This window comes from Galeopterus variegatus, unplaced genomic scaffold (genome assembly GCF_000696425.1).
Source record: "Galeopterus variegatus unplaced genomic scaffold, G_variegatus-3.0.2 Scaffold9, whole genome shotgun sequence".
NCBI lineage: Eukaryota > Metazoa > Chordata > Mammalia > Dermoptera > Cynocephalidae > Galeopterus > Galeopterus variegatus.
Window position 1 is genome coordinate 674764 of NW_007726120.1, and position 18045 is coordinate 692808.

The following is an 18045-nucleotide window of genomic DNA, read 5'->3' on the forward strand; positions in this document are numbered from 1 at the left end:
TTGAGGGAGTGTGAGTGACCAGGCTTATGAAGAAGGAAGAAGTGGGATGAAAGGAAGAAAAGAGAAGAGGAGAAAGAGAAGGGAAGAAAAGAGAGAAAAAGAGAGTAATTCTTCTGTACCTTTCCAGTAGAGAACATTATTTGGTGAAATTGATTGTTGACAATATTGAATTAAAGCTGTATGAGTAATATCCTGGTATTCTCATATGCAGTGTACAGATAATGCTCTGTGCTCATGGATAGGAAGAGAAAGTTCAGGCAATATTCTTTTGAAGAGATATTGTTTAGGAATTAAGATGGGAAGCATTTAAAATGAAATATTTTTGTCAGACACATGGGAATATAATTAAACCAGGTTCTTTTGCACATGACCAATATTCTATACCATATGTAGGTTTTCTCAACTTTCTGTTTGTCCATTGGTTTATAACTTGGTAACACTTTTTGATGATCTATTATTAACTTCAAAATGAGAGAGCCTTTTATAACATATTGTGATTTTAAACAAGATATGGTAAAAACTTGTAAAGCATATTGTTATTTCAAATTTTTAAAAAATAGGTCTCTCCAAATGTGCTCCACAGGACTGAGGCTGATGTAACTAGAAGCTGCAGAGCTACTTGGCCTTGGAATTGGTCATTGAGACAGAACTGCCCACTCTCCCTTGCCAACGGGGCAGTGAGTCTCCTTCACTTCTCTGTGGCCTCCAGTACAGAAGGTGAGGCTGTCTGTAGTCTTTATAAAACTCAATGTAGTTCTTTCCTTGAGGATAAGACCTTCATTTCATCTCTTCCTGGAATTTAAAAAAAAATTTTAAATTATTTTTTTCATTGTACATGTTTATGGGGTACAGTTTGTTGTTTCAATATGTGCATGTATTGTATAGTGGTCTAATCAGAATAGTTAGCATGTCATCTATCAACTAAACATTTATCATTTAAAGGGATAGAATAGACAATAACAAGAGAACAAGTAAAGAGAAATTGAGGAATGCATTTTAATGATGAGTTTTATAGATGAATTAAAAACTATTGTTAAGGGCCGGCCCGTGGCTCACTTGGTAGAGTGCGGTGCTAATAACACCAAGGCCCCAGGTTCGGATCCCACATAGGGATGGCCGGTTCACTCACTGGCTGAGCGTGGTGCTGACAACACCAAGTCAAGGGTTAAGATCCCCTTACCGGTCATCTTTTAAAAAAATTTATAGATGAATTAAAAACTATTGTTAAGGGCCGGCCCGTGGCTCACTTGGTAGAGTGCGGTGCTAATAACACCAAGGCCCCAGGTTCGGATCCCACATAGGGATGGCCGGTTCACTCACTGGCTGAGCGTGGTGCTGACAACACCAAGTCAAGGGTTAAGATCCCCTTACCGGTCATCTTTTTTTAAAAAAAAAAAACTATTGTTAAAATAATAAATTTTTTTTGGTTGGCAAAGTGATAGATGTGACACACTTTAAATTCTTTCAAATTCTAGAATATTATATATATATATATTTTGCAATAACACTATATTTTGGGGGTTGGCAAGAATATTTTATCTTTTTGAGGTAAGTTTTTTCAAATTGGATGATTCTTTAATATTCAGTTTATATTTTTTGAAGTCTTTGGAATATATCAGTTCCCACAAAGAGTCTAATAGATTTTGTAAGATTTAATTAGTTATGTGGGTGACATCCTGGTGTTGTCTTATGCAGCATACAGGGGTATTTTAACAAGCTCGTGGAAAAATAGAATTAAAATATAATACAAATCTTTCCATGAACTTCTTGAATTACCTTCATATAATCAGTTCTCTCTGCTCTTGTATAATAAGAAAAAGCTTAAGAGATTTGTCTTTAAAGGGAAATAATTTAGGAACTAAGGTGGAATAATAAAGTTGGATGCCTCAGTATATTTCAAAGAAATATATCCATTCTGCCTGGGAGTAATTTTCTTTCCTCTCTCTTTTCTTCTTCCACGCTAGCAGAAAGCCCCTAGCTTGCAAAGCCGGCTTGTTCCTCTATGGTAACCGCCCCTGACACTTAGTAGGAGAGGGGATCAAATAAGCCTTGATGAATAGATCTTCCCTTCTCTCTTCCCTACCTCTGTTGTCATAGAATTAATGTTAAATCGGTGTCTACGTGATCTTAAATGGCTCAGTTATAACAAGGTGAAATTTAGTTAGTTTAAATGTAAGTACTGCATCCTACTCTTACCTGCCAATACCACTGTGAAGTGCACTAGTACAGTATAGGAGAGGTATATTAAGGGTAATTAATAGAGATATTTTTATTTTTGACACTACTCTTTTTTCCTAAAACAGGCAGCTATTACATTTATAACAAAAGTGTAAGCATTGTTTAAAATTATTTTGAAAGCTCATGGTAGATAAAACACCCAAAAAAGATTTCCTGCCTCCAAAAGTTTATGTGAATGGTGGGCTCTGATCTTTGCCAATGTGTTCCACTTTATCAATTCTACAAACAATATCAAAAACACTAAAATAATTCTATGAATATCACTCAACATCTAGCTAGGAAAATGGAACTCACCCTCAATCTTTCAACTAGAGGGGATTAAATACAAGGAATTGATCAGTCAGATGGTGGAAAACAAAGACACTAAATAGGGGACAATGAGGAAACCCAGAGATTGTACATCCAGAAGCTCATGAATTCCCCTGGACATCAAATGAATGTATGGTTGCCAGAAGGCAGAAGCTGGACTCATGTGGGAGCTAGAACCATGGTGGGGGCTTAGCCTAGTGGTTACTGAGGCAAGGGATCAGGTGTGCTTCCTAGCAGGAGCTGAGCCGTGGGGGAGACAAGGGCACCGTCAGAGATTCCTCAGAACACAGGAGGAATGGGAAGAACTATCCTAACTTCCCCCATAAGGAAAACTCTTAGGATAACAAAATCCTGCTTGTGTCCTTTAGAGACTTTTTCTGCATTTTGAATCTGGGCAGAAATCAGCCATGAGCTAAACTGAATTATGTTGAATAGAGACATTCAGAGTGCTGCAAGACCAGAGTCAGTAAGTAGAAGCACTGGCTCATCACAGGTAATGCTTACCTGTGGCATAAAACAAGGAGACCTTCTTACCCTTCTTTTTACATTATACCTTAATGATTTAATGTAAAAATTGAAAGACGATTTGTGCCCTCCCATCTGTCACTCTGTAACACAGAGACTAGAAAAATATAATAATAGCTGATATTTATTCATATGTTTTATGTTTAAAAACCTTGTTCTAAGAGCTTTCCATGTATTAATGCTTTTAATTTTCAAAAGACCCTCATGTGCTACTATTAGCCCATTTATGGAAGAGGAAGTTGAGGAACAGAGAGGTTAGCTAATAGGCACACTGTTACATACGGATAGCTCAGTTGTACTTTTGAGTACTAAAAATGGCCTTAGTAACTAGCTCCGCTATGTGATTGTTGCCATAAAGAAGGTTTTCAGATAAACTCTTCTAAAATGAAATGTTGTTTTCTTATAGACATAATCTACATGACAACACCCTCAATCAAGCCACCATCTTGTTTTCCCTGTACCTGCAGACTCTGAACTCATCTCCTCACTTCATTCTTGTCCTCATCAGTCTACTTTTCTCAAGCAGCCAGAATAACCTTTTAAGAACACAGCTCAGCTTCTCAGAAGCTTAAATGGTACTTAAAAATAGCATACCGTGGGTTTCCAGTGGACAGGCATAGCCCAGTGTGTTTGGAGTGCTGATGGTTTCCTGATGTGGCTGGGCAGCCATTTACTGACCTAGCCACCTCCTCTGGGACAGCCATTGTTTTATCTCTCTCATACTGAAAGGCCATGGTCAAGCTCTGAGTTAGAAAAGTCACACTGAAATCATCCTACACCTCCTGCTCATGAGAAGAGCATTGATCCTTAGGCAGCAGAGCATTCCAGAAAGTCTGTAGGTTTACATGTTAGACTCAACTCACCCTTGGAGACCCCCTGAGGGTTTGTGAGACTGCTGGAGTGCTTGGCAAAGGGACAGCCATTTTGTAATGTCTGTCAATGGTGCAATTTGTTTTGGCCTTTCCCAGGAAAATTTGGTGGGCAGCCAGAGCAACAGAGGGCATTCCTCAGATGAGAATTGGAAAAGGCAGCTGGGGTGAATCTCTAAGTAGTAGAGAGGGGTGTAGGGCAAAGGAAACTGGCCAAGGACAGATATAAGCTAAACTTGACAACATACTTGCTTATATTTGAGCAAACAGCAAAAGCTAACGAAATGCTAAGACAGGTCATAGCATGCTGAGAGCAATGCTTGGTCCCTGTACATTTGGGCGCTGTACATTTCATCCCTGTGGCAATGAACTGTGCCAGGATTTCAGCCTAACTGCTGCTCTTAACTAGCAAGACTATCTTAGGTGTTTCATATGTGAGATTAATTAAATAAAGAACAGTATGAAAATCCTGGCACTGTCTTTGGCTCATCTAGTTGCATTCATAAGACATAAGAAAGAAAGATTAATTGGTATAAAAATATAAGGAGTATTTACCAGCTGATAAATAAAGGGAATGATAAAATACCTTAGGAAAATACTTTGTTCACAAAGATTAGGTATACCCAATCAAATTATTAGAATAACTCGAGAAAAAGATTGTTTTTTTAAAAATTATTTCATGAAGTTGGTGAAGGTGGGCTGTGCATCAGGACCACAATATTACAAGTTTTCTTATTTTAATCTAAATAATTTGCCAAATTCTTCCCAAGAGTTCATTGAATGTGAATTATATTGAGTCCTATGGGTTCTACAAAAGAACTTTGAAACCTCTTTCACTGCTTCAGACTTTATGCAGCCAAAATAATTACTGGAGACATTTCAGCCTGCCTTTTTTTTTCAATTCAAAGGTCATTTACATTGACTCTTCTTGCTCTGTTTTCATTCAAGACTATGACTTTCATCATTAACTATATGTGCTATTAAAATGTTAACATTCCCTCCAAATAGCTCATTAATGTTCATGTGTACTTGACTATGTATTTTTTTTTATCTGAGTAAATTAAAAATACCTGGTAGGTGAAGAAAAAACTCATTTGTTTTATTGTACCTTGCATTGCAAGACATCACAATCTAGTACCTCATAAATATTTTCCATCTAAAAATCATTGCCTGGAAAATAAGTTTGTCTCACTTTTTCCATAAAGCTAAAGTTACAGAAGTCAAATTTTGTAGATGATACAAAAGACTTTCCTCCACAAATAATCACAAGCTCATGCAATTGGAAAGGTCTTCAAGGAATGACAGTTCAGCCTATATCCAGATGGTTCTACTATACACTGACAGTTACACTATATTGTTCAGACCCCTGAGACAGACTGTCCAGAGTCTCTTGCCATGGTAGCCTGTCTCATGTCTCATGTTAAATTATCTTTATTTTTTCTATGAAGCTTTATCTGATGTCTAATTTCTGTTGTTGAGAATTATTCCCATTTCTGATATGATTTTTGTTCTTAGAAGACATAACTGGTTAAAATAAATGCTATGACAGTGATTCCCAAGTGAAAAGTGAATGGGAGCTGAGCTTTGGTGATATTTTGCTATTTTAGATATTTTAATGCTTTTCGAGTATTGATACAGAATTGTTACGTATTTAAATTATTAGAAAAAAAGTTAAGGGAAGAATAACTGTGGAACACTCTACAAATGAGTGCAATTCTCACATCAACACTAAGCTCTTTTTTCAAAATCTAGCATCGATATGAGAACACAACTCTTTTCTCAGAAGTGCTCTATTTCTTACATTAGTTCTGTAAGTCTCTATGTTCTTTCCAACAGATGAAAACAAATTTGCATTTGAAGTATAAGGAGTCTGAAATTGAAGTCAAATGTCCTCAACAGTGTGTAAAGCACCTTCTAGACTAAATGCTAGATTCGTTAGAACTGCGATATTATAAGTGGTGACCAAATAGGTAAAATGATAGCCAGATTATGACAATAGATGTAAACCTCAAACACAAATCACTGATACATTGGTGTTTGCATATAGGAAAGGCAAGAATTAAATTCTTGTATTTTCTGTTTAATGGCGAGTCTGCTATGTAAGCAGATGTTATTTTTTGCTTAGGGGTTCCTACATGTAAATATGTATTTTGAATTTCAACATGTAATATAAATAAAACAAAAACCTACCTCAGATCCCAGTAATACTTATTGTAAAGTATCTTGCTTAGTCAATGAACAGAATTCTAAGTAAAAGCTATTTAAATTTTTTAAAAAATCATAAAATATCATTTATTTAGCAAATATGAATTGTGCTTCATTATTAAGCTATCTACTAGGTGAAGGAAGTATAGCTTGTGATTTTTTAATATAAATAACCAGAATCTTTTCTTTATAGGCTAGTGTAGGAGACATCTTGAAAAATCTACAAAAATTATGTGAGCTTGCTTATGTATTTTGGGAAGTTTTGCTTTTTAAACATTTCTATTTCCTTTGATTTTATTGTCCATATTATATTTTAAATGTATTATTATTAAAATAGTATATGTCATGGTAATTAATGTCAAAAATATAGACAAGTAGGAAAGAACCAGCCCTACAAATATATTTTGGTATATATCCTTCCAGATTTTATGCATAGTTTAAGAAATGTTTATAATGTGTTTTATTCACAATTAAGAAAAATTGGAAAAAATAAAATTAAGGTGAATTTACTCACCATAAAAATGTGTCTATTAACATGATTTTGATATATTTGAAAACACGCTTGTAATATGAAAAAGCTTCTATTATATGTGAAAAATTCAAAATATGAAATGTTATGTACATAGTTATATTTAACTGTTATATAATAAACTTGGAAACTTGTTAGAGCTTGTCTTATAAATCAAAGTCAATATTTGAAAATGGCTTCTGGAATTGATCATATTTCTGATCTATTTAGTATAAAGGAAAATAATCCAGAATATTTGGGAGCAAAAATATAAGTCAAGATATTGTGATTCAGGCTACTATATGGATAAGTTAAGTCCTTCCTTTTTCTTGAAATTTATGCTAAAACACACACACACATAAGTAAACTTTGACTCTTTAAAAATACAAAAATTGGACATGAATTTTTTTAAAAAACTATCACCACCAACCAAAAAATACAATACCAAAAAAAAAAAAAAAAATTAGCAGGGGATAATTTTATCTGTAGATTTTTTTTTTTTTGGGGGGGGGGCAGCTAGAATAGAGGTACAAACTTTCCCGTCCCAAATTTTGATAAATGTGGAATGATCAGTTTTGCAGAGGTCAGGGAATGACTATAATTAAACGTGGGCATTTTTATAGCATGGACACTTAGGTTGAGTTCTGAGAAGTTGACCCTGAGAAAAGGATTCATGTGCGATTTATTAAGGAAGTGCTCTTGGGAGACACAGACAAGGGAGTGGAGGAGGTGGGACTGCAAAGGGGGAAGCAGGCAAGCAGGAGACATTTCAGGTGAGTTCTCAGCCTCACACTGATTCCACAGGCAACATAAATCACATCTCAGATTTCTCGCACTTTGAGGCAAAGGTTGGGCTGTCAAGCTCCTGCACAAATCAGTACTAGGCTCTGGGTTTTCCCAGGAAGGCAATGTCTCTCAAGCACTTCTGGTTCTCTATATAGAGAGCATGGGCAGAAAGGGCTCTGGCAGGTCAGGGTCAGTCCTCTGAAGAGGGGGTCATAGGGGACTGAGATGGGTACAGGAATGTTCACATGGATGTCACAAATCTGCCAGAAATCTGCATTTAAGTTTAGAAATATGATTCCCCATGTTTTGCTGGGCCAAAGGGTCTATGATAAGGGTTCAACTGTGAGGCATAGTTCACAAGTCCCAGGTGTACTTAGAGCTTGGGCATTTTCAAAGAAACTGTGCTATGGGTCAAATATGTCTCCCAAAAGCTTATGTATTGGAAATTTGATCTCCATTGTAACAGGGTTAAAAGGGTGGGAAATCCGATTATGGCATTCAAAAGGTAGGGGCCTTTAAGAGGTGATAAGATAGTGATGACTGTGCCCTTGTGAATGGATTGATCCATTCATGTAGTAATGGGCGTGGTTCTGATGGGTTTAAAAGGAGAGCAAGTGAGGAGGTTAGCTCTCTTGCTCACCCCATTCTTGCCATGTAATACCCTGAGTTGCTGTAGAGAGTCACCACACCAGGAAGAAGGTCCTCGCCAGATGTGTTCCCTGGACCTTGGACTTCCCAGCCTCTGAACTGTAAGAAGTACATTTTGTTTCTTTGTAAATTATCCAGTTTCAGGTATTCTCTTATAAGCAACAGAATACAGACTAATACAAACTGTGATTGGAATTCGGAGTGGAGACTGGTGGTAAGAAATCCTCACGTGTCTGTGTTCAGGAGTGTAGAGAAGAGAATAATATACATTCTGTAAAAATTTGAAACACAAGGAAGGAGAGAGGAAAAATAAAATAACTAGGAGAAGCCCAGAATGTATTCATTATAGGAGGATGCTTAATTGAGGTAAACTGTGTTTTTATTGCCCACAGGAAGGTTGGTCAGAAAACTCAGCTCACATTTGGAGCTGCTAGACATGTGAGTGCAGTGAACTTGACTTGGGCCCCAGGCTGGAAAGGAGCCTGGTTATGTAGGAGCCTAGGAAATCTGTGGAAGTAAAACTCACAGGAGGCCTGGGATGATGGTAGGCCTGGCAAGAAAGGACAATGACCCTGGGTCAAGGCCAAAGGAAGGGCCAACTGCCTCCAAGGGGAAAAAAAGTGAAGCTGTCCAAGAACAGACTGTTTAAGGCTTTAAACTTGTGCCAAGTTTATTGAGGAATGTGAGACTGTGTACTTGCAGATTACCTCAATGCTATATAGTTTGTATTCTAAAATTTTCTCACAGTGTAATATTCAGAGCCTTTTCAAATCTTCCAATCTATGATTATGTGATCCTAAATGAGTTGTGTATGTTAATGTATCCTAAAGATACTGTGTTATTGTGAACAGCACCAAGGTTGGGTGTTGCTAGGAAGCAAAGTGAGAAAAGAACAAGACGGTGACCCTCCCTGTATGGTCCTGGGAGGGAGCTATCTTGCCATTACGATTATACAGAAACTTGTCTCAAGTAGGTGTCAGAAGAAACCCGTCAAGGAGAGACTTCTGTTTGTGCCTTGCATTTGGGTGCCCCATTTGTATGCTGTAGGTCTTTTAGTCACATTTGTATGCTGGCAAACTATATTACAAAAAAAAAAAAAAATTCACAGCAGATAATTATGTCTTTAAAACAGTTTGATGATAAGCTTGCTTTGTCTATATTCTAGAAAACAATTTTTTAACATTAAAAAAAATAGAAGGCTAAGGAGAACACTTGATAATGGTATATTCACTTCAATTTCATTTTTTAAGAGTATTTTTAGGGTCACAGTAACATTGAGAGAACGTACAGAGATTTCCGATACCCCCCTACCCCCCATATGCATAGCCTCCCCCCTTATCAAAAGTTCTCACTGGAGTGGTACATTTGTTACTATTGATGAACCCCAGTGACACATCATAATCACTCACAGACTGCAGTTTATGTTAGGGTTCACTTTTGGTGTTGTACATTCTGTGGATTTAGACAAATGTATAATGACATGTATCCATCATTATAGCATCAAAACAGAGTATCTTCACTGCCCTGAGAGTCCTCCGAGCTCCACTTATTCATCAGTCCCTCTCCACTAACCCTTGGCAACCACTGATCTTTTTACTGTCTCCCAAGTTTTGCCTTTCTAGAATGTCATATAGTTGGAATCATACAGAGTATAGCCTTTTCAGATTGGCTTCTTTCACTTAATCATATGCATTTAAGGTTCCTCCATGTCTTTCCCTGGCTTGATAACTCATTTCTTTTTAGCACTGAATAATATTCCATTATCTGGATGTACCACTATTTATTAATCCATTCACCTACTGAAGGACATCTTGGTTGCTTTCAAGTTTTGGCAGTTATGAAGGACGTAAGCCATGTTGGGACTTAATACCGCCTGGGCTGCAGGAAATGTTAAAAGAGCTTTTTTTCTTAGCCTGTTTTTCTCTGAGTTCCCTCTTTACCCATGGTTATTTGATATATTTTAAACCTTGGTTATGGGGGAGGATGACATTATTTACATAAATGTAAAGTTGTTTTTCAGTCAGCTGGAACTGCAGACTTGCAACAAGACACATACTATCCAGTCCCTGAGAAACCGAGGAAGACATTTATAAAGCTGGACTCTGACATAACAGCAAGGATGAGAACAGAAACCAGACAGAGCATTGGCACGACCTTGCACCTCGCTCCTTGCATGGTGCACCAGCAGCTCATTTCTCCTTACCTTCTGATTTTCATTTCCCACATTCCATTCCCTCAGCCCCCTCTTTATTTTATTTATTTATTTATTTATTTTTAAAGATGACCGGTAAGGGGATCTCAACCCTTGGCTTGGTGTTGTCAGCACCACGCTCACCCAGTGAGCTAACCGGCCATCCCTATATGGGATCCGAACCCGTGGCCTTGGTGTTATCAGCACCGCACTCTTGGCTTGGTGTTGTCAGCACCACGCTCACCCAGTGAGCTAACCGGCCATCCCTATATGGGATCCGAACCCGTGGCCTTGGTGTTATCAGCACCGCACTCTTGGCTTGGTGTTGTCAGCACCACGCTCACCCAGTGAGCTAACCGGCCATCCCTATATGGGATCCGAACCCGTGGCCTTGGTGTTATCAGCACCGCACTCTCCCGAGTGAGCCACGGGCCGGCCCCCCTCAGCCCCCTCTTTAAAAACCCCTCAGTAAACCTGAGTTTTGGGGATGGCTTTAGCCTGGCCTTTCTCCTTCAGGTTTACCAGAGAGATGGGTTAACCTAATATCTTTTCTCAGATCACTGGTATTCCTGAATAAAAGCTGACTTCCACTTTCACCAACATTTGACTTTTGAGTTGATTGTTTTTGTTTGTGGGCAGGCAGCTGGACTTGGGTTTGTTAACAAGATTTTGGCAAGCCTAAACCAGGAGCCAAATGCCCTGGGGTAATAGATCTTGAGGAGCCAAGCCAGGGATCTTGTTTGGGGTCAGCAGCCAGACTTGGGCCCGGTAACACTATTACTCCACATTCTGGCCAGCATTTGGTGTCAGTGTTCCAGATTTTGGCCCTTCTAATAGGTATGTAGTAGTATGTCATCGTTTTAATTTGCATTTCCCTTATGACATACGATATGATCTTTTCATATGTCTATTTGCTCTCCGTACATCCTCTTTGGCGAAGTGTCCATTAAGGCCCATTTTTAAATCACGGTGATGTCTGGCCCATTTTAGTTGAGTTGTCTGTTTTCTTGTTGATGAGTTTTAAGAGTGCTTTGTGTTTCATTTCATTTTTGTACCCAAGAAAATAAGAATCATTTGAGTTCCAAGAGCTGTGGACATCCTCTTACCCTATACTATTCTTTGTTAAGTTGGGCACAGACATCAATTCAATGAGAACATTTCTTTCAAAATGACCGGAAGATTATGAGCTCACACATTTTTTTGATACTCCCAAAATTAGTCAAACTATGCCATTTATTCTCTATAGGCCTGGAAGGTTGTATGTGATTAGACTCACTTCCTCACCTCCTCTCACAAAGGATAATCCAAAAATGTTTTGTTCTTTTAAAAAAAATTTTATTGTGGAAAACTTCTATACAAAAGGAAAAAAAAAATAGTATAATAAATCCCCATGTCCCTGTCACCCAGTTTCAACAACTATCACTTTATGGAAAATATTGTTTCATTTATATCCTCACCTGCAGGATTATTTTGAAGCAATCTCAGATATCATTTCACCCATAAATAGTTCAGTATGTATCTATAAAAGGAAAGTCTTTTCTTTCGTGACCAGGTACTATACAAAGCATAACCACAGTACCACTCGCACACAAAATATTTAAATAATCCTTTAATACCATAAGATATTCAACCAGAATTCACATTTTTCCATTGTTTCACCCCCTCCCCCAACTTGTTTGCTTTAATCACAATCTAAATAAGATTCATACATTTTGATGGTTAACATGTCTGAATCTTTTTTAATCTATTGGTTCCCTTCCACTTCTCCATTTTCTACAGATTGGAAGTTAGATTTAGAGGCTTGATAATTCAGGTTAGACTTTTTTTTCTAGACTACTACATAGGTGGAGTTGCAGTCTTCCATTTGTGGCAAACAATATCATGATTTCTCTTTTTGTGCTGTTAGCAGATATTGGTGATCAATGCTTAGATATATTAATTCATTAGGGAGGCACAAAATGATAATATTTTAATTCTATCATTCCATTGTCATTAATTATCTGGAATGTTGCAATAAGGAGAAACTTTCTCCACCAATCTTTTGGTCATCCGGTAGTACAGCTTGTAGAGAAAAGACTAAAAAATGCGTGATTTTCCCCTTTCTCATCAATTTTCAAATAATATATTGGCTCCCTTGAATGCCCCAAAGGTGATGAATGAGTTTTGTTTTGTTTTGAGAACACACACAGGATGAATTTTTAAACCACTGCTCTTATCGCTCTGGCTGATGTTCATCTTGTCCCATCTTTGTCTAATGGAAGCAAACCCCTTCAAGTTGACTTACAAGTTCTTTTGACAGTTCTGCTTCTTTGTTTTCTGTCATGAAATGATAATCTATTCTAATCTTGTACATTTTTTGTCCCACTCATGCAATGAACCATTTCTCCAAGGAACTCTGGTTCCTTTTAGTGGAAAAGGTATTTGGATACCACAGTCATGTTCAATGTGTTATGCATTGGTCATTGTTTCTAGGCCACTGCAGTGGACAGAACTAGGAAATATGTTTTTAATTTTTTTTGAGATAAAATATTTTTTGAATTCATATAGATTTTTACCAACTTTATTGATGTTATATGTGTATTTCCTTTATCCCATGCTACAAATCTTGATTTTTTTTTTAAAGGACACCATCATAATTATTCATGTGCCTTGAACTGCAATACCCCAAATAGCCTTGGAATAACAATGCCTATACCACCACATATACCATCAGTAAGATTATAGAAAATGGTAGTTTTTAAAAAATGTTCTTTTTGTCCTTAAAGTGTATCTCTCTAGGGATGTATATTCAGAATACTATGCTTTAAACCCATTTAGAACAAATCCTATCTCATGGCTAATATTTTTAAATGGTAATACACAGTGTAATGTGTGACAAAATGGACCTTCATATATACTTGTAAAATTTTTAATTGGTACAGCTTATCTAGATTTCAATTTTGTAGCAACAAAAAAGCACAATCCTTAAAAAATGTTATATTCTTTAATTCAGTAACTGTATTTCTAGGGAATTATTTTAAGAAAACAATGAAATATGGTACAAAGATTCACATAAAAGGATGTTCATTAAAGTTATTTATAAAAATGAGAAATATCCTAAAAACAGAACAATAGGAGAATGATTATAGAACATATGAAAAGTGAAATGTTAACCATGTCTCTCATGAAGGTTTTTAAAGACAAGGGGAAATGCTCATAATATACTTTTAAAAAATGGACCCAAAACTTTATATGTAGTATTATCTCAATTTTAGAAGTAAGGTGCATAGAAAAAGCAGAATGTAATAACCAAAATATTGACAGTGTGGTAATTTTTTTCTCTTGATGCTATGCTATTCCACTTTATTTACAATGTGCACTCTATAACTTTATAATAAAAATACTTGAAAAGACATAAGTATGAATTATAAAAAATAAAAAACTAGACGATAATATGTGTAAAGTATTATTTATTCTTGAGTTGAAACTTTTATAAAAACGATTGAAAAATTTTAAATTAAAAATAATATATTTGGTTATATAAAATAAAAAACTTCATTAAGCAAAATAATCATTAATACAATTAAAATGTAAATACTAAATTTACTTTTTAAGTTACTACACACGCATATATTATTCATAAAGGCACAATATTAATCCATCAAGAAAAAACAAAAACACCAGTGGAATTAAATAAGTAAATGAAATACAGTACATAGAATTAATTCAAATGATCAATAAACATAAGAAAGACTCTCATAGACCTAGATATAATGATTTCTTCATTTTACACATGAAAACAGTGAGGATCAAGCAGATTAAATCAGTTGCGTAGGTCAATAAAGACAATGTTGAAATTCACCCTTGTAACTTTGGAGTCAGACCTCATGCCCTGTCACACTGAGGCCTGAGGAAACCCCAGTGGCCCTCATCTAGATATGTCTTCTTGTGGCTATAAACCTCTTTATCCCCCAGCTTTACTGAGGTATAATTCACAAATAAAAATTATATAAATATAAGGTGTACATACAGCGTGATGTTTCAATATCAGTATATATTGTGAAAAATTACCAAAATCAAACTAATTAACATAGCCATCCTTCACATAGTTACCTTTTTTATTTTTTCTTGTGTGGCGAGAACACTTAAGATCTAGTCTCTTAGCAAACTTCAAGTATACAATATAGCATTATTAACTATAGTCACCATGGTATGCATTAGATCTCCAGAACTTACTCATCCTGCATAACTGAAGCTTTGTACCCTTCAACGAATATCCCCCATTTCCTGCACATGTATCCCAGCCCTTGGCAACAACCATTCCACTCTCCACTTTTATGAGTTTCTATATGCCACATATAATTGAGATCATGCAGTATTTGTCTTTCTGTGTCTGGCTTATTTCCCTTAGCATAATGTCCTTCGGGTTCATCCATATTTGCAAAAGGAGGATATCCTTCCTTTTAAAGGAAATCCTTTTTATGTGGTTCACCCTTATAGTCAAGTGTTCTTGTGGTTAGAGTGAGGAATATTCTTCTTTCCCTGAATGACAGACTCACTACATTTAAATTAAACTGTATGACTCAGTTATTGCTTGGTTCTAAACAGACCATACTTCTTCCATTAAGCTTTTATTGTTAAAGTAATTATATGTTCACCATTATTAAAAAGTCAAAATGTATTTTAAGCCATTCTTCAGTCTAATTGGAGAGAATGTCTTGTGATATTGAATATTTTATATTTAACCAATCACTTAATCTAGAAGCAAGGTAAGGAGTATTTTTTATGACTTTCATACATTTATCTGTTAAGTTGTTCTCTTTATGCATTCAAACATAAGTAATACTATTTTCAGGCTTTAAACATTTATTGCAGTGATATTTCCTTCCATTGTCTGCTCTCTATTTGTTGGATGACAGATATGACCATAAATTCAAGCACGTTCCCATGCTAAAAATGTTCTAACTGACTTGTTCCTTAGGGCATTTTTACATACAAACTAGAAGTCTACAGGATGCCTTTAAAAAGTTTTCTTCATTTGTAACATTGTTTTTACCATAGTTAAAAAGAAAATGTCAGTGAGAACTAAAGAAAAGGCATGGCTTGTGTGTTTCAATTTTAGGCAATGATAGGAGAATTTGCTTTTGATCACATGATTACAGGTAGAACAAACAAATGGGCTTAAGTGTTATAAATAGCAAGGAATCAAGAATTACAGTCTTTTTTCCTCCCCAAATCCCCCCTGAAAGGTTATCACACATTCTCATCAGTAACAGACGCCCTAGTTGGGCATAATAGACTCTCCAGGAGGTGGTTGCTCATTTAACCAAGTTTCCTAGCTGATTCTTATAAACCCCCCTTCCCAAAGGACAAGGACCCTTATATTCCAGGCTTCTCAAACTTGAATGTGCACATGAATGACCTGTGGTTCTTGTTAAAACCAGATTCCGGTTCAGCAGGTTTGAGGTGCTGCATTTCTAAAGAACTCCCAGATGATGCCAATGCTGTTGGTCTACAGACCATACTTTGCAGGGCAAAGTAGCATAACCTCATCCTGGCTCTTAATCACCAATAGATGCTGCGCATCTGTGAACTGAATTATGGGTCTGATGCATTTGTCTTTATCTTGTCTGTGGTTCAGTTATGCTCTGCTTTTAGGGAATTTCCTCTAATTGAAGGGAGCAATTACAGAATTTATGAATCCATTCACCACAGTTATTAAATTGTTTGTTTGGTGTTTCCTGAAAGTGATCTTTCCCTTGAGTAGAACAGCAGGAACAAGGAAAAGAAAGAAGACAATGAGAGCTGGCCTTGCATGCTGGTCAGCAGTAATTCCTGCACATCAGCCCAATGGTAGAGTGAGTAGAGTTGAAGAGTCCCTCTAGCTCCCTGTGAACTCTCAAGCTTCCTTGGGATCTAAACCCTGGAAATCTGGTGCTTTGTGGTTCTGCTCTATATCTGCTTTATTGTCTCCAACTTGTCTTTCCTTCCCTTTCTTAACCTCCCTTCAAAATCATCTGCCATGGTCCAATCCATAAATTGTGTTGAACACTTATTTTGTACAAGGTGGTCTAATCACTGAAAAGGAATCAATGGTCACTGTTCTTAAGCTGTATAATATCTATATATTTAAATAACAAAGAAGTTCCTTAAAAGCTGTATTTCAACAGAAAACACAAGACAGTACCTAGAAGGTCAGCATTAGGGGAGACCTTAAAGATCATCAAGTTCAATTCTTATCCAGCACATGGACTGCTCCTACCACATTGTGGGCAATTGTTTGTCAAACCTCTGTTTAAGTTGTTCCAGGCACAGAGGGTTCACTGAGTCCCAGGGTAGCCCATGCCAACATTAGTCAGCTCTAATTGTTAGAAAGTTCTTATTTACACTGGATTGTCCCTTCTATTAATTGTCAGATATACCCATAGGTTGCAGAGGAAGAAAACTTATCTCTGGAAAAGGCTGATCAGACTCTTAGAGAAAGGAGGTATTTGGGCAGAGCCTTAAGTTCGGCTGGAATTTAGGGAGGTGTAAAGAAGTGGGAAGGGCAGCATTCTTATTCTCATAGAATCATACTTCCTAATTTTTAATCTGGATCCTCTAATTTATGCTCCAGTGTTAATGGATGTCTCCATTTTAAATACTGAAGAGCAATCAACAATATGTCAGACACTGTAGTATCATTTCATAGATGATATTTGAGAAAACTAGTAGAGTTTCCAGATTCTCTTCACTTAAGAAGTAGATGATTATCCACCCACTACAGCAGGGTCTTCTCTAATCCAATTCTGAAAGGCTAGATTTATTCATAGGACAAATGAAACAGGCAGACAAACAGTTGTCTGGAGAACATTCAGTGTTGGGTGAAACATTACGAAGGCTGAAGACGAGCTGCAAAGGCCTGTGGGAGCACAGTGTTAAGCCATGTGGCTCCACTACTGAGAAACCACAGCAGCAGCTGGTCAACCCCTGCTACCCATCTGGGTGGGACAGCTCTATTTAAAGCAATGAACCCAAGTTTTAGTTCTATGTAAGGCAGAAATCTTTTGGGCTTCTCTTTTCATGAACAACGTCACCAGAAATGCAATTCTAAATATAAATGACAGAAAGTACATTTACATGAGGGATGGAAAAACAAATGTGTATAGACAGCTTCCATCTGAGTTTTTCTTAGGAAGAGAATAGCATTTGTGATGAAGGGAAAAAAAAATTACAAGATGGTGGTAGGGTATTGGGGGTAGTGTGTGTGTGAGCATGCACGTGTGCATTATGGGGGTGGTCTCTTAGAGGCCTGGAGGTGCTGGAACCTCCCTGAGGAAGGCAGAGGGAAATATTTGTCAATCTGGAGAAGAAGATGGCAAATGACAGGAATAAAGGAGGAGCTTGGACAGTGTCATCTGAAGACTGGTCAAAGGCCATGCACTGGAATGTGACTCGTCCTTGCAACCCCTCTAAATCTTCAAAAGATAAAATAACAACAATAAAAATGTACACACTGTATGATGTGGGTGGACTTTTGTGGGAACTGCTGAAGAAATTGTATTTTGTATTTAGAGTATTGTGGAGTTTTACAGATACAGAGCAAAACAATGATTTATGGCAGCACGAAGTGTGAGAAGGAAAGCCAGAAGGATTTGCAGAAATGATAGAATAGGCTCCGAACTGTGGAATGCAGTTTAAGATCAAGTTTAACCAGATCACCTGGGGACAAAGGGTACTCAGCTGACATTTAGGTTACACATATAAAATTATTTATTCCTAGGAAACTCCATTTGAAGCTAACAATT